General features: G+C 41.6%; 1 pseudogene; it reads right to left on the bottom strand.

The window, feature by feature from the left end:
* Positions 1 to 2629: 2629 nt before the first annotated feature.
* On the bottom strand, positions 2630 to 6270 carry LOC100969109 (heat shock protein HSP 90-beta-like; annotated as a pseudogene).
* Between the last annotated feature and the right edge of the window lie 8194 nt (positions 6271 to 14464).

The raw sequence follows: 14464 nt of genomic DNA, 5'->3' as shown, positions 1-14464 counted from the left end.
ATAAATTATTTTATGCATGGGTAGTTATATGCATTTTCTTTAGAGAGGGGATCTGTTTAATTCTGGACTTTCTTGGCTGGATAAGACAAATCTTGAACATAAAAGTAATTTACTGGCTTATTTTCCTGGAGCTCATACCCCACTCCGTAACAACTTCCAGCGTGGCTGAATCTAATTGCGCTGTTTCTGTTTTTGTCTACCTTGCAACTCAGTTTGCCCCTGACTTCATTCTGATTTGGGGATCTTTTCACTTTGTGAACAAAAAAGCCACAAGGATGACTCCACACACTCACACCTCCCAGCTTGGTACTACCCACTGGTAAGATGACTCTCAGTCCCCACATGGGTCATATAGATGGCCATCACCACTCACTGGGTCTAGGGTGTTGAGCCATTCTGCTTGATCAGCCTGAGTCATCTTTGCACCCTTCCTCTAAACATTGATATTGACATTCCTACAGAACACATAGAGTTGGGGAAGAGTTCTCTAAAGGTACCAGGAGAAGGGGGTTGGGAAGCACATGGAGCAGACAAAGCTCTAGCAAACAGATTTCTGTGTGGTCCACCATTCCCCAGATTCTCAAGGGATCTGTTTCAGAAAAGTCAACAAAAGTGTTCTTAGGAGTAAGGGCTGTATTATGGGTCTCCTAGTAGATTACAGAGTACTTGGTTTTCACACAGTAACATATTTTTTCATCTATACAAGTGTGCTTTTAATACTCCCTCTGCAATATAAATGCGTTTAGCCTTTGGGTTCACTTCATCTGCACAGCCTACTGATAGGAAAGTTGTCAATTTACTTGGAATAAATAAAGACAATTCTGTTTTCTGTAAAATATAATTTGCACATGATATGATTTGATCATGGCTGCCCTTCTGTGAATGTGCGTTCCTGAATGACTGTCATGAATTTTATCAATCAGAACTCAGGAGAGCACTAATCCAGAGAGATGTCAAATCCACAGTTGTTTGTTCTTGGCCTCGGTCTCAGTGCCTGGGAATTCTTCAGTAGCAGCACATGCACCATGGCTTAATACCTTTACAGAATTATGTGAACACTCAACTTTTTGGCCTTTCTTTTTGGAATTAAAATAAGTAATATCTTAGGCCATTCTAAAGTGGGGACTAATCTTTCCCAGGACTGATAAAAAACTTCTCCCCAGGAAAATAGAAATGAGACAATATTTTGTGCAGAGGGGGCCTTCAAAGAGAAGAGTCGGCTTCCATTGCTCTTAATTAGGGGGTCTATTTTAATGCTCCATTGAGGCTCTTTTTGATGGCACATTAGGGTCCTTGGGAAGGATATTAAGCTACAGGGTATTCTGTGTTGGAGGTCAAATGGGATGAGTTGGCATGATTGAGCAGCAAGGAAGAGAGGAAAAGTGGGAAAAGATCCTGAAAGCCAGGTGTATTGGTTCCAGTGCTGGTCAACCACTTTGTCTGAGGGGAGCAATGTTGTATCAATAGCCCACCAGCTGTCCAGTCCTTCACGGACTAGAGTTCTACAACTGGGAGAATTCTACCTGCTATTTCCTGAGGACAACTGTAACATTCAGGGGACCTGGGGATACCTAGGTGATAAAAGCTATATTTCTCAACTTTGGGTGGAAACTGAGCTTTTGGGCTTACCCTGAGCGGTGATAATAGGGAAGGAACCTTACTTTCCATATGCAACATTTTCAATTGAAAATTGCAGGGACTGTGCAATTGACTGTGCAGGAAAGTCGATTACCAATGTCAGCACCATTCCCATTCATCTGGGATAGACTCCATGCTCTTCCCTGAATCACAGGGGCTGAAGCCTGGGGATGATATTTTCCAGAATTTCTTGCAGCAAGATTTCAGATTAGAATTAATCCATGAAGGGCACTAAGGTGTGATTAGAAAGTGGGCAGATGAGATCAGATGGGTTCAGGGTGGGAAAAGATCTGTGGAAGGATACAATATTACAGCTAGATAGGAGGAATAAGTCCTAGTGTTCCATACCACTGTAGGATGACTATAGTTAACAAAAATATATAGTTTCAAATAGCTGCAAGGAAGATTTGAGACGATGAATGTGCTAATGACCCTGATTTGGTTGCTCTACGTTATACATATAGAAACATTACTATGTACCCCATGAATATGTTCAATTAAAAGTAGTTTATAAAATAGTCCAAAAAAAGAAGAAGAGCAGAAGCAAAATCAATATTATTGCTCCTCTGGCAGTTGTGGGCAGATGCATGGGTTTTGGCCTTTGCTTGTGAGCCTCTGCAGTGGCCTGCAGGTGTTAACCTCGAATGACCTGTCTCTTGCTGCTGGCAGTTGTTCTATCAGTGATTGTTCTGAGACTTCTTTTTGTATAAAAATGACATATTCTTTATTTTGCATACTGTAATTTCAGAACAAAATGAACAAAATAAACAAAAAACCTCATAATATATAACATCCAATCCTGCTATCAGAGTAGGGAGGGAATGGGGGCTTGACACCCTTGTTTCTTGCCTTCAACACAAGGACAGGAGAGAAAAAAAAACACACTAGACATCAGCAGGGGGAGCAAAGTGGGCACTCGATGATGCCATGGGATCCATGGGGACACTATACAATGGTGAGTTTTCCAGCTATGAACTCCTAATCTACTTCTTCCATGTGAGACGCATCACGCATCCTCGTCACCCTCAAGAGGGGTGATCTCATCAGGAACCACAGCACTGTGTTCCTCTGCTGTCACTTAATCTTCATCGATACCTAGACCTAGGTTGATCATGCAGTAGTTGTGGTTGGAATGGGTCTGGGGATCCTCAAGGGAAAAGCCAGAAGACAGCAAGGCAGTTTCTAACGGCAGCACCACCAGGTCCTTGACTGCCTTGTCATTCTTGTGTGCCTCAGCCTTCTGCTGCAGTGTCTCCACAATGGGGTGGTTGGGGTTGATCTCCAGGTGCTTTTTGGCCATCATATAGCCCACAGTGGAGTTGACCCGAAGTGCCTGGGCTTTCATGATCTGCTCCATATTGGCTGTCCAGCTGTAGGTGCTGGTCACAATGCAGCAGGATGAAGACACAAGCCTGTTGGAGACTGTCACCATCTCAACCTTCTTATCTAAGGTTTCTTTCATGAACTTGCAGAGGTTCTCAAACTTTGCCTTCCTCTCTTCCATTCTCTTCTTCTCCTCCCCATCCTCAGGTAGCTCCAGGCCCTCCTTGGTAACTGAGACCAGGCTCTTCCCATCAAACTCCTTGAGTTGCTGCACACGTAGCCATCAATGGGCTCGATCATATATACCACCCTGAAGCCCCGCTTCCATACTTGCTCCACAAAAGCTGAGTTGGCAACCTGCTCTTTGCTCTCACCAGTGATGTAATAGATGGACTTCTGTATCTCCTTCATGTGAGAAACATACTCTAACAAAGATATCATCTCATCTCCAGACTGGGAGGTGTGATAACACAGCAGCTCAGATGGGTGGCATCAGTTAGTGGAGTCCTTGTGGATTCCAAGCTTGAGATTTTTAGAGAATGCCTCATAGAATTTCTTGTAATTCTCCTTGTCTTCCAGCAGCTCAGTGAAGAGCTCAAGGCACTTCTTAACAATGTTTCTGTGAATGACTTTCAAGATTTTGCTCTGCTGGAGCATTTCTCAGGAGATGTTCAGGGGAAATCCTCAGAGTCAACCACACCACAGATAAAGTTGAGACACTCTGGTATCAACTCATCACAGCTGTCCCTGATGAACACACGATGGACATAGAGTTTGATGTTGTTCTTTTTCTTCTTGTTCTCAAAAAGATGAAAGGGAGCCTAAGGAGGTATGAATAGCAATGCCCTGAATTCCAACTGACCTTCTACAGAAAAGTACCTGACTGCCAAGTGGTCTTTCCAGTCATTGGTGAGGCTCTTACAGAATTCTCCATACTCCTCTTGGGTGATGTCTTCAGTGTTTCTGGTCCAAATAGGCTTGGTCTTGTTTAGTTCTTCCTGATCAATGTATTTCTCTTTGATCTTCTTAGTTTTCTTCTTCTTATCCTTACCACTGTCATCCTCCTCATCTGAACCCACATCTTCCATCTTGGGCTTTTCTTCATCATCTTTATTTTCCTCTTCTTTCTCACCTTTCTCTTCCTCTGCCTTACCATCACTAATTTCTTTCTCTCGTTCCTTCTCCAGATAAAGGGTGATGGGATAGCCTAGGAACTGAGAGTGCTTCTCTACTACTTCTTTGACCTGCATCTCTTCTAAGTACCCTGTCTGATCTTCTTTAAGGTGGAGGATCACTTTGGTACCCCTACCAATAGGCTCACCATGGTCAGCACACACAGTGAAGGAACCTCCAGCAGAAGACTCCCAGGCATGCCATCATCATTGGGCTTTGTGATCACAACCACCTTCTCTGCTACCAGGTAGGCAGAATAAAAGCCAACACCAAATTGCCCAATCATGGAGATGTCTGCACCAGCCTAAAAAGCCTCCATGAATGCTTTCATATGAAACTTGACAATGGTTCCCAAATTATTTATGAGATCAGCTTTGGTCATGCCAATGCCTGTGTCTACCAAAGTCAGGGTATGTTCCTGAGTATTGGGGATGATGTCAATTTTCAGCTCTTTACCACTGTCCAACTTGGAAGGGTCTGTTAGGCTTTCATAGCGAATCTTGTCCAAGGCATCAGAAGCATTAGAGATCAACTCCCAAAGGAAAATCTCCTTGTTGGAATAGAAGGTATTGATGATAAGAGACATGAGTTGGGCAATTTCTGCCTGAAAGGCAAAAGTCTCCACCTCCTTCTCTCCATGGTGCACTTCCTCAGGCATCTTGAAAAGAAAAGGCTTACACGTATTAAAGAGCAAGGTAGGCTGGCTGTCCAACACACAGGCAGCACAAACGCTGTGCCGGAGTGACTCCAGAGCCGTTCTGTGACTTTTTCAACTTCCAGGTCCTCCAAAAGGTGGGGAGAATCTGAGAGCTGGAGGGAGCTCTCTCTAGTTCTTTCCTCCTCGTCTCTTCTAAGGATTTTGTTAGCATCTATCTCCCTTTTTATGTGAAATACCTGGAGTGTATTTTTCTTTTTTTAAATTTTTTATTTTATTTTTATTTTTTAGTTATTATTATTATTATTATACTTTAAGTTTTAGGGTACATGTGCACAATGTGCAGGTTTGTTACATATGTATACATGTGCCATGTTGGTGTGCTGCACCCCTTAAGTCATCATTTAGCATTAGGTATATCTCCTAATGCTATCCCTCCCCACTCCCCCCACCCCACAATAGTCCCCAGAGTGTGATGTTCCCCTTCCTGTGTCCATGTGTTCTCATTATTCAATTCCCACCTACGAGTGAGAACATGTGGTGTTTGGTTTTTTGTCCTTGTGATAGTTTGCTGAGAATGATGATTTCCAGTTTCATCCATGTCCCTACAAAGGACATGAACTCTTCATTTTTTATGGCTGCATAGTATTCCATGGTGTATATGTGCCACATTTTCTTAATCCAGTCTGTCGTTGTTGGACATTTGGGTTGGTTCCAAGTGTTTGCTATTGTGAATAATGCTGCAATAAACATACTTGTGCATGTGTCTTTCTAGCAGCATGATTTACAATCCTTTGGGTATATACCCAGTAATGGGATGGCTGGGTCAAATGGTATTTCTAGTTCTAGATCCCTGAGGAATGGCCACACTGACTTCCACAATGGTTGAACTAGTTTACAGTCCCACCAACAGTGTAAAAGTGTTCCTATTTCTCCACATCCTCTCCAGCACCTGTTGTTTCCTGACTTTTTAATGATCGCCATTCTAAATGGTGTGAGATGGTATCTCATTGTGGTTTTGATTTGCATTTCTCTGATGGCCAGTGATGATGAGCATTTTTTCATGTGTTTTTTGGCTACATAAATGTCTTCTTTTGAGAAGTGTCTGTTCATATCATTTGCCCACTTTTCGATGGGATTTTTTTTTTTTTTTGTAAATTTGTTTGAGTTCATTGTAGATTCTGGATATTAGCCCTTTATCAGATGTGTAGGTTGTGAAAATTTTCTCCCATTTTGTAGGTTGCCTGTTCACTCTGATGGTAGTTTCGTTTGCTGTGCAGAAGTTCTTTAGTTTAATTAGATCCCATTTGTCAATTTTGTCTTTTGTTGCCATTGCTTTTGGTGTTTTAGACATGAAGTCCTTGCCCATGCCTATGTCCTGAATGGTATTGCCTAGGTTTTCTTCTAGGGCTTTTATGGTTTTAGTTCTAACATGTAAGTCTTTAATCCATCTTGAATTAATTTTTGTATAAGGAGTAAGGAAGGGATCCAGTTTCAGCTTTCTACATATGGCTAGCCAGTTTTCCCAGCATGATTTATTAAATAGGGAATCCTTTCCCCATTGCTTGTTTTTGTCAGGTTTGTGAAAGATCAGATGGTTGTAGATATGCGGCATTATTTCTGAGGGCTCTGTTCTGTTCCATTGAGTATCCCAATAGATGCAGAAAAGGCCTTTGACAAAATTCAACAACGCTTCATGCTAAAAACTCGCAATAAATTAGGTATGGATGGGATGTATCTCAAAATAATAAGAGCTATCTATGACAGACCCACAGCCAATATCATACTGGATGGGCAAAAACTGGAAGCATTCCCTTTGAAAACTGGCACAAGACAGGGATGCCCTCTCTCACCACTCCTATTCAACATAGTGTTGGAAGTTCTGGCCAGGGCAATTAGGCAGGAGAAGGAAATAAAGGGCATTCAATTAGGAAAAGAGGAAGTCAAATTGTCCCTGTTTGCAGATGACATGATTGTATATCTAGAAAACCCCATTGTCTCAGCCCAAAATCTCCTTAAGCTGATAAGCAACTTCAGCAAAGTCTCAGGATACAAAATCAATGTACAAAAATCACAAGCATTCTTATACACCAATAACAGACAAACAGAGAGCCAAATCATGAGTGAACTCCCATTCACAATTGCTTCAAAGAGAATAAAATACCTAGCAATCCAACTTACAAGGGATGTGGAGGACCTCTTCAAGGAGAACTACAAACCACTGCTCAATGAAATAAAAGAGGATATAAACAAATGGAAGAACATTCCATGCTCATGGGTAGGAAGAATCAATATCGTGAAAATGACCATACTGCCCAAGGTAATTTATAGATTCAATGCCATCTCCGTCAAGCTACCAATGACTTTCTTCACAGAATTGGAAAAAACTACTTTAAAGTTCATATGGAACCACAAAAGAGCCCGCATCGCCAAGTCCATCCTAAGCCAAAAGAACAAAGCTCGAGGCATCACGCTACCTGACTTCAAACTATACTGGAAGGCTACAGTAACCTGGAGTGTATTTTTCTGACTGTTGCTGACTCTCCCTAATAAGATTTTACATAGGTAAGCAAGTCTATGAGTGAGACAGAATGTGAAACATCAGATGTTTCAAAAAGACAGAAGCCTGAAGAGGGCTTTGGAAAAATATAACCTGCCATAAATATTGCTTTTGATAAGGCAGCTATTTGCGGGACAGAGAGGCTATCAGCATTTCTAGGCAGTCACTGGTTCATGTGAAAGAATGTACCAAATTTGGAGTGCTACAAAAACAAAACAAAACAACTCAGGACACTGTTTTGTTAATGGAAATTCCTGAAAACAAAGCTCAACAAAATCTTGGGAGGTGGTGATACTTGAAAGTCAAAAGTGATTCTAGAGGATTTTAAGGAGAGAGGGCCAAGAAGGAATTTTACAGTCTCCACCGGTCTGGGGATGCTCCCTTACCTTTTTCAGCCCTATGTGCAAATGCTGTCTTGTCAGCGGGGTCCTTGCTGAATGTTGTTTGCAATAGCACTCACCTTTCCCCTCCACCTTCACATCTGGCCCCAGCTTCCGTCTCAGCTTCATGTTTCTCCATGACATTGGTGGAGTGTCTTGACTACAAGTTGTCCAGGTTCTTGGTGTTTTGAACAACGGATTGGACAAAATGCACAGGAAAGCAAGGAGAGAATGAAGCAATGAAAGCAGAGATTTACTGAAAATGAAAGTATACTCCATAGGGTAGGAGTGGGCTGATCAACAGCTCAAGGGCCCTGGTTACAGGATCTTCTGAGGTCCAAATATTCTCTACAAGTTTTCCATTGGCCACTTGATGTACACCCCATGCAAATTAAGTAGTGGCCCGAGATCAGTCTGATTGATTGTGGAAAGCAACCAATCAGAGGCTGAAGTTACAAAGTTATACCCATGCAAATGTCTAATTGCCAATTAGAGGCTAAATTGAAGTTATAAAGTTACACGCCTATGCAAATGAAGACTTGACACACAATTTGTCTGACTGGTTGTGGAAAGCAACCAATCAGAGGGACTTTCAATTTTCCGTCTGCCACGCAGTAAAAGGGGAGGGAGGGAGTTGCACAGGGAGTAGCCTCTGGTCCTTTTGTTACTTAGGTGTGAAAAGTTGGTGTTTTCCTTTCAATTTAGTTCTAGGAAGTCAGTGTGAATCAGCCTTAGGTTCCCTGCCTCCAGACCCTATTCTTCTGCCTCAACCATGGTACATGGAACAATCTGATACACTAACTATGTATTTTGCTGCTTGTCTCTCCCCGCTGAATTCCATAAAGTTAGACATGTTGGTCTGTTGTGTTTCACTGCCATATCTTCAATAACTTAAATTGTACTTGGCACCTAGAAAGCACTCAATAAATACTTGTCAAACAATTGAACCCCACTGCCCAAGATATAACCACAGCTAATTTGTTTTCTTTCCTTCTTATATAAATGTATATTTAACAGTTCTATATGGAGGGAATCTTGGATTCTTAGTTTGTTTCTATTTATATTTTTCCCCGACTCAGCCTGAAGGAATGTACCTCAATGGAAAAGAAAATGAAGATGCTCATTATTTTTCAAGGACTTTAGGTGTGGAGTGGATGGGTGAGTGTAGCATGGTACTTAGCACTTGGTTAGTCTTCTTGCCCTGTTTCTTGCTGGGCTCTTATGATGGTGTCTGAAAAGAGAAAGATACAACAATTAAAAATAAAGTAAAATTACTTGTTGCTGAAATGCCTGAAAGATGTTGCTTAATGAGACAAAGCCATACAGATAGTAGGTATTTCTTCTACCTTAGGAGGCAGCAATCTGGCTTCTCCAGGCTGGGGTTAGGCACAGGGGCCTGAGTGTGAGCCAGGGGATCCATCACCTGGAGCAGGAAGTGGCAGAGGGTGTCACCTGAGCGGGTGCAGCAGGGGATGACAGCATGACAGGCTCTGTCCCACAGCCAAGAGGACTTGCTTTCCAAACAACAGCCTGTATGTTTTCAGGCACACAGGAGACACTCTGTGACTTTCTGAATGAGTTGGAAGGAATTTAGGAGGCAGGGGCTCCCGCAGAGCCTGACAGTCCTGTTTTCTCACTATTATTGTGAACTCTATTTCGCTGTCAGGCTCGGGTGGCTTGAGAAGCCACAGATGATACCTTTGCTGCTGCTCCTACTGCAGTGGTTGCAGATACTTTACCATGTCCCTTCCCCCACCTGGTGTCACCCCTGTTCTCCCACCGATATGGTACTATGGCACCTTTTAATATGGCTGCTGAAGGGAATGTATTATGCTGATTAGATACTTGGTTCTCTTTAAGTTCTTTGTCAAAGTGGTATTATTGAGCTCTAATTTGTCAGTAAACACAAATCCTAATTGGAGGTCTGAAATCTTATGGCAACACATGTTGTCCAAACAATCTAGATGACTGAGAACAGCCCTGTCTGATAGAACTTTCTGCACTGAGGGGTGCAGCAGCCACCAGCCACATGTGGCTGTTGAGCCCTTGTACTGTGGCCGATGGGATAGAACTAGAATTTAAACTTTATTAATAATTTTAATTAATATGAATTTAAAATGTTAGTATCCACATGTGGTAGTGCAAATCTAGAATATACATTTATGTTTTAAAGACTATAATCTAAGTGAAAACACAAAAATTAAATGCAAATGTAATTATTGGAGGACAGTAGTCTAGGTGACATCTGGCTTGAGACCTTCTGTACTTTGTTCTCATGACCATGTGATGATTTTGATGGCTGATCCTTGATATTTAGGAAAGGGATGCTTTTGTCTCATCCCAGTAAAAGGATAAGCTTATTTGCAAATTAAGAAAATGACCACAAGGTAATCCCAGCACTTTGGGAGGCAAAAGTGGGTGGGTCACTTGAGGCCAAGAGTTCAAGCCCAGCCTGGGCAACATGGAGAAACCCTGTCTCTACAAGAAATACAAAAACTAGCCAGGCATGGTGGTTTGCTCCTATGGTACCAGCTACTTGGGAGGCTGAAGTGGGAGGATTACTTGAACCAGGGAGGTGGAGGTTGCAGTGAGCTGTGGTTGTGCCACTGCATTCTAGCCTGGGCAACAGAGAAAGACCCTGCCTCAAAAAAAGAGAAAGTGACCACAGGATAAAGAAATTGTTATTAGTCTAGGTTTTCCAGAGAAACAGAAACAACGGGACACACACACAGACACACACACACACACTAAGAGATTTATTATGAGGTTGGTTCACATGATTACGGAGACTGAGAAGTCCCATATCTGCTGTCTGCATGCTGGAGACCTAGGAAAAGCCAGTGGAATAGCTCCAGTCTGGGTCCCAAGGCCTGAAAACCAGAGAAGTCAATAGTGTAGGTTTTAGTCCAAGGGCAAGAGAAGACCCATGTCCAAACTCAGACAGGCAGGAAGCAAAAGGGGCAAATTCCTCTTTCTTCTGCCTTTTTGTTATCAACACATTGGATGATACCAGCCCACATTGGGGAGGGCAATCTACTTTATTGATCCACCAATTTAAATGCCAGACTCATTCAGAAACCCCCTCTCAGGCACACCCAGAAATAAAGTTTAATCTTGGCACCCCATGATGCAGTCGACAGGGAATTAACTTTCATACCATCCATCCAGTGTATCAGCAAGGGATGGATTCTCTGGATGTGCTGAACCAGTTTCTAAACCTCAAAGACTGATGACCAGAGCCGGGATTGTGATGCTTTCCAGAAGGAGATGCCCCATGAGGTCTCGCAACTGGCTGGTCACCCTGTGATGTCATCTCGACTTCACTGCCTATAACTGTTTTTAAAAAAATCAGTGATAATCACTGTAACTAAGAAGACAATTACTGCATATTGAATTGCCACTTTAGACCAGGCATTCTGCCAGGTGTTTCACTATGAGTCATTTTAGTTTTCATTTAATTCAAGTTTGCAATGAGCAGTAATTTTACCCTTATGTATACATGAATCAACTGAGCCATTCTGCTCTGGTCTCGTAGCTAGAATGAAGCACTTGGCCTTGAACGTGGGACTTTGGTTCCCAAAGACAGGATTCTTCTTCTGTGCCACCTTGCCACCAAAGATGTGCTGAAGGTAGCTTGAGGAATTCAGGAAATGTAGTTTTATGCACTTGCATTGAAATGAATGAGCTCTTCTAAAGCAACAAAGTATAAACTACCATAGTTCCCCTAAAGCATACACCCACTTAGGTTTTCGGCTTCCATTTTATAGAGCATATGTTTAAAATGAGATCCTCTGCAGAGTCCTCTTGTGAGCACTTTCGTTGTCTTTGAGAGATTTATCAAAAGATTCTTGTTTCTACCAGGCTCTTGTCTACAAAGAAACTATTTGTTGTTCACAGAGGCCCTCCAGTTGCAGGATGGGGGAAAAACCATAGTATTTCCTGGATAGTCTGAGTGAGCAGAAGTGGGTCCTCTGGGCACACAGGTTGTATTTGATCTTGGACTTTGCTAAAGTGTCAGAATGCCAGAGCAATGATGCTGCCTTTTGCAGCTGTACAATAAAAGAGACATAAACCAGATATTTGATGTGACTATAGGTAAGGGAACAGAGTGGTTGACTTTTTCCCAGCAGTCCTGGCCCCAAGAATTGTGGGTGGGTTATTGACAATAAGCAGAGAATGCTGCTGAGAGGAGGCATTCCCAGAGCATCTGATGTGATGTTTTCATTTTGAAGACATGCTTAAGTCACCTTGGTCTTCAATCTGGGGAGAAGCCTGATGTGATTTGGCTGTGTCCCCACCCAAATCTCACCTTGAATTTTAGCTCCCATAATTCCCATGTGTTGTGAGAGGAACTTGGTGGGATACAATTGAATCAAGGGGGTAGTTTCCACCATATTGTTCTGATGGTAGTGAATAAGTCCCATGAAATCTGATGGTTTTATAAGGGGTTTCCCCTTTCACTTGGTTCTCATTTGTCTTTTTGCTGGCCGCCGTGTAAGACATCCCTTTGCTCTTCCTTCCTCTTCTGCCATGATTGTGAGGCCTCCCCAGCCATGTGGAATTGCGAGTAAATTAAACCTCTTCATTTATAAATTACCGAGTTTCAGGTATGTCTTTATCAGCAGTGTGAAAAAGGACTAATACAAAGCCCTTCTGTGATGTGCTGTGTGTGAGCACATTCCTTTGAGCTTCCTCTGAACTGATTCTGGATAGTGCCCTCAGAAGTGCTTCTGACTCAGATTTTACTCAGCAACCATGTGGGTCTGAGATGAGCTTTCTTTATTTTCAAAAGAGTCCTTTCTGGCAGAGTGGGTTGTGGTGGGAAGAGTGTGGATTTTGGAGTTGGGCAAACCTGGTGTCCATCCTGTCAATGTCCTTGCTTAGTCCTGTGACTTTGGGGAAGTCATTTCTCCTCCAGCTTTATTGAGGTGTAATTGACAAATAAAAATTGTATATATTTAAGGTGTACAATGTAGTGACTTGATATATGTATACATTGTAAAATAATTATCAGGGTCAAGCTAATTAACACATGTATCACCATTTTTTGTGTATGTTATGATAATGCTTAAGATCTACTCTCCTAGCAAATTATAAGTGTACAATACAACATTATTAAGTATAGTCATGCAGTACATTATACTTATGCTGTACATTAGATCCTCATAACTTATTCATTTTATTTCTGCAAGTAGGAAAGTCATTTCTGAATGGACAACTGTAATAGAGCCTTCTGGTGTTATCCATAGCTAGTTATTAGACCATGGAGGCGAAACAAAAACTGAGAAGCTTTAAAAACACAGTAATCAGAAGCACATGTTTCTTAGCAGTCCTAGTGCTCATGCCATCACATGTCATGTGGCTCCTGGGAAACTCCACTATACCCTTGTGAGGAGATGAGAATGAAAAAGGCAAATAACATGTCAGTATTATTAAGAAAGAATTTTGACCTTGCAGACTCTGAAAGGATCTTCAGCACCCCAAGGAGTCCCCAGATCACACTGAGAACCACTGTTGTAATATTTCAAATCCGTGTTTTAAATACAGATACCTCCGAGCCTTTGCACAGGATGTTCTCTCTGTCTGCAACACTCTTTCTCAGACATTTTCATCTCCCACTCCCTTAGCACCTTTGCATAAGAAAGGTCTTTGCTACCTTTCTTAATAAAGCTTATCCTGACCACCCCATTCAAGTTGCAATTACTGCCCCCCTACCATCACCACTCAAATTGTTCCTTATTCTGCTCTGTTTTTTCCACAGCACTTACCACCTTCTAATAGTATATTATTTATTGTAATATTATATAATTTACTTATTTACTGTCTATTCCTGTTAGAACATGAGTTTCTTGATGGATTATTTTGTTCATAGATCTATTCCCAGCAACTGTAACCATATCTGGCTTGTAGTAGGTGCTCAACAAATATTTCTGGGAAGGAATGAAGGAAGAGAAAAAACTCCATGAGATTAGACTTGTTTAAAAAATATTTTTATTGACGAATAATTGTATATATTTATTAAGTACAATGTGACATTTTGATATATGTATACATTGTAAAATGTTTAAATCAAGCTAATCAACATATCTATCACTTTACCTACTTACCATTTTTTCATAGTGAGAACATTTAAAATCTACTCTTTTAGTAACTTTTAAGTGTAGAATACATTATTATTAACTATAGTTGACATGTTGTGCAATGGATCATGAAAACTTATTCCTCTAGGCACTTTTTTTTTTTTTTTAACTTTAAGTTCTGGGATACATGTACAGAACATGCAGGTTTGTTACGTAGGTATACATGTGCCATGGTGGTTTGCTGCACCTTTCAAGCCATCATCTAGGTTTTAAGCCCCGCATGCATTAGGTATTTGCCCTAATGCTCTCCCTCCCCTTGCCCCCAACCCTCTTGACAGTTCCCGGGGTGAGATGTCTCCTCCCTGTGTCCGTGTGTTCTCATTGTTCAACTCCCACTTATGAGTGAGAACATGCGGTGTTTAGTTTTCTGTTCCTGTGTTAGTTTGCAGAGAATAATGGTTTCCAGCTTCATCCTTGTCCCTGCAAAGGACACAAACTCATTCTTTTTATGGCTGCATAGTATTCCATGTGGTATATGAGGCACTTTGTTTTATCTGTTGCCATTATCTCCAGTGGCTAGAACAATTCTGTGAGCATACCGGTGAATAAATGAACAAAGTGAAAATCCAGTCTTTTTAGGTTGTCAGATCCCATA

Source organism: Pan paniscus, chromosome 3 (assembly GCF_029289425.2).
Source record: "Pan paniscus chromosome 3, NHGRI_mPanPan1-v2.0_pri, whole genome shotgun sequence".
In the NCBI taxonomy this organism is placed as follows: Eukaryota; Metazoa; Chordata; class Mammalia; order Primates; family Hominidae; genus Pan; species Pan paniscus.
The sequence above is the reverse complement of the archived record's forward strand: the minus strand, read 5'-3'. Positions and strand labels throughout refer to the sequence as shown.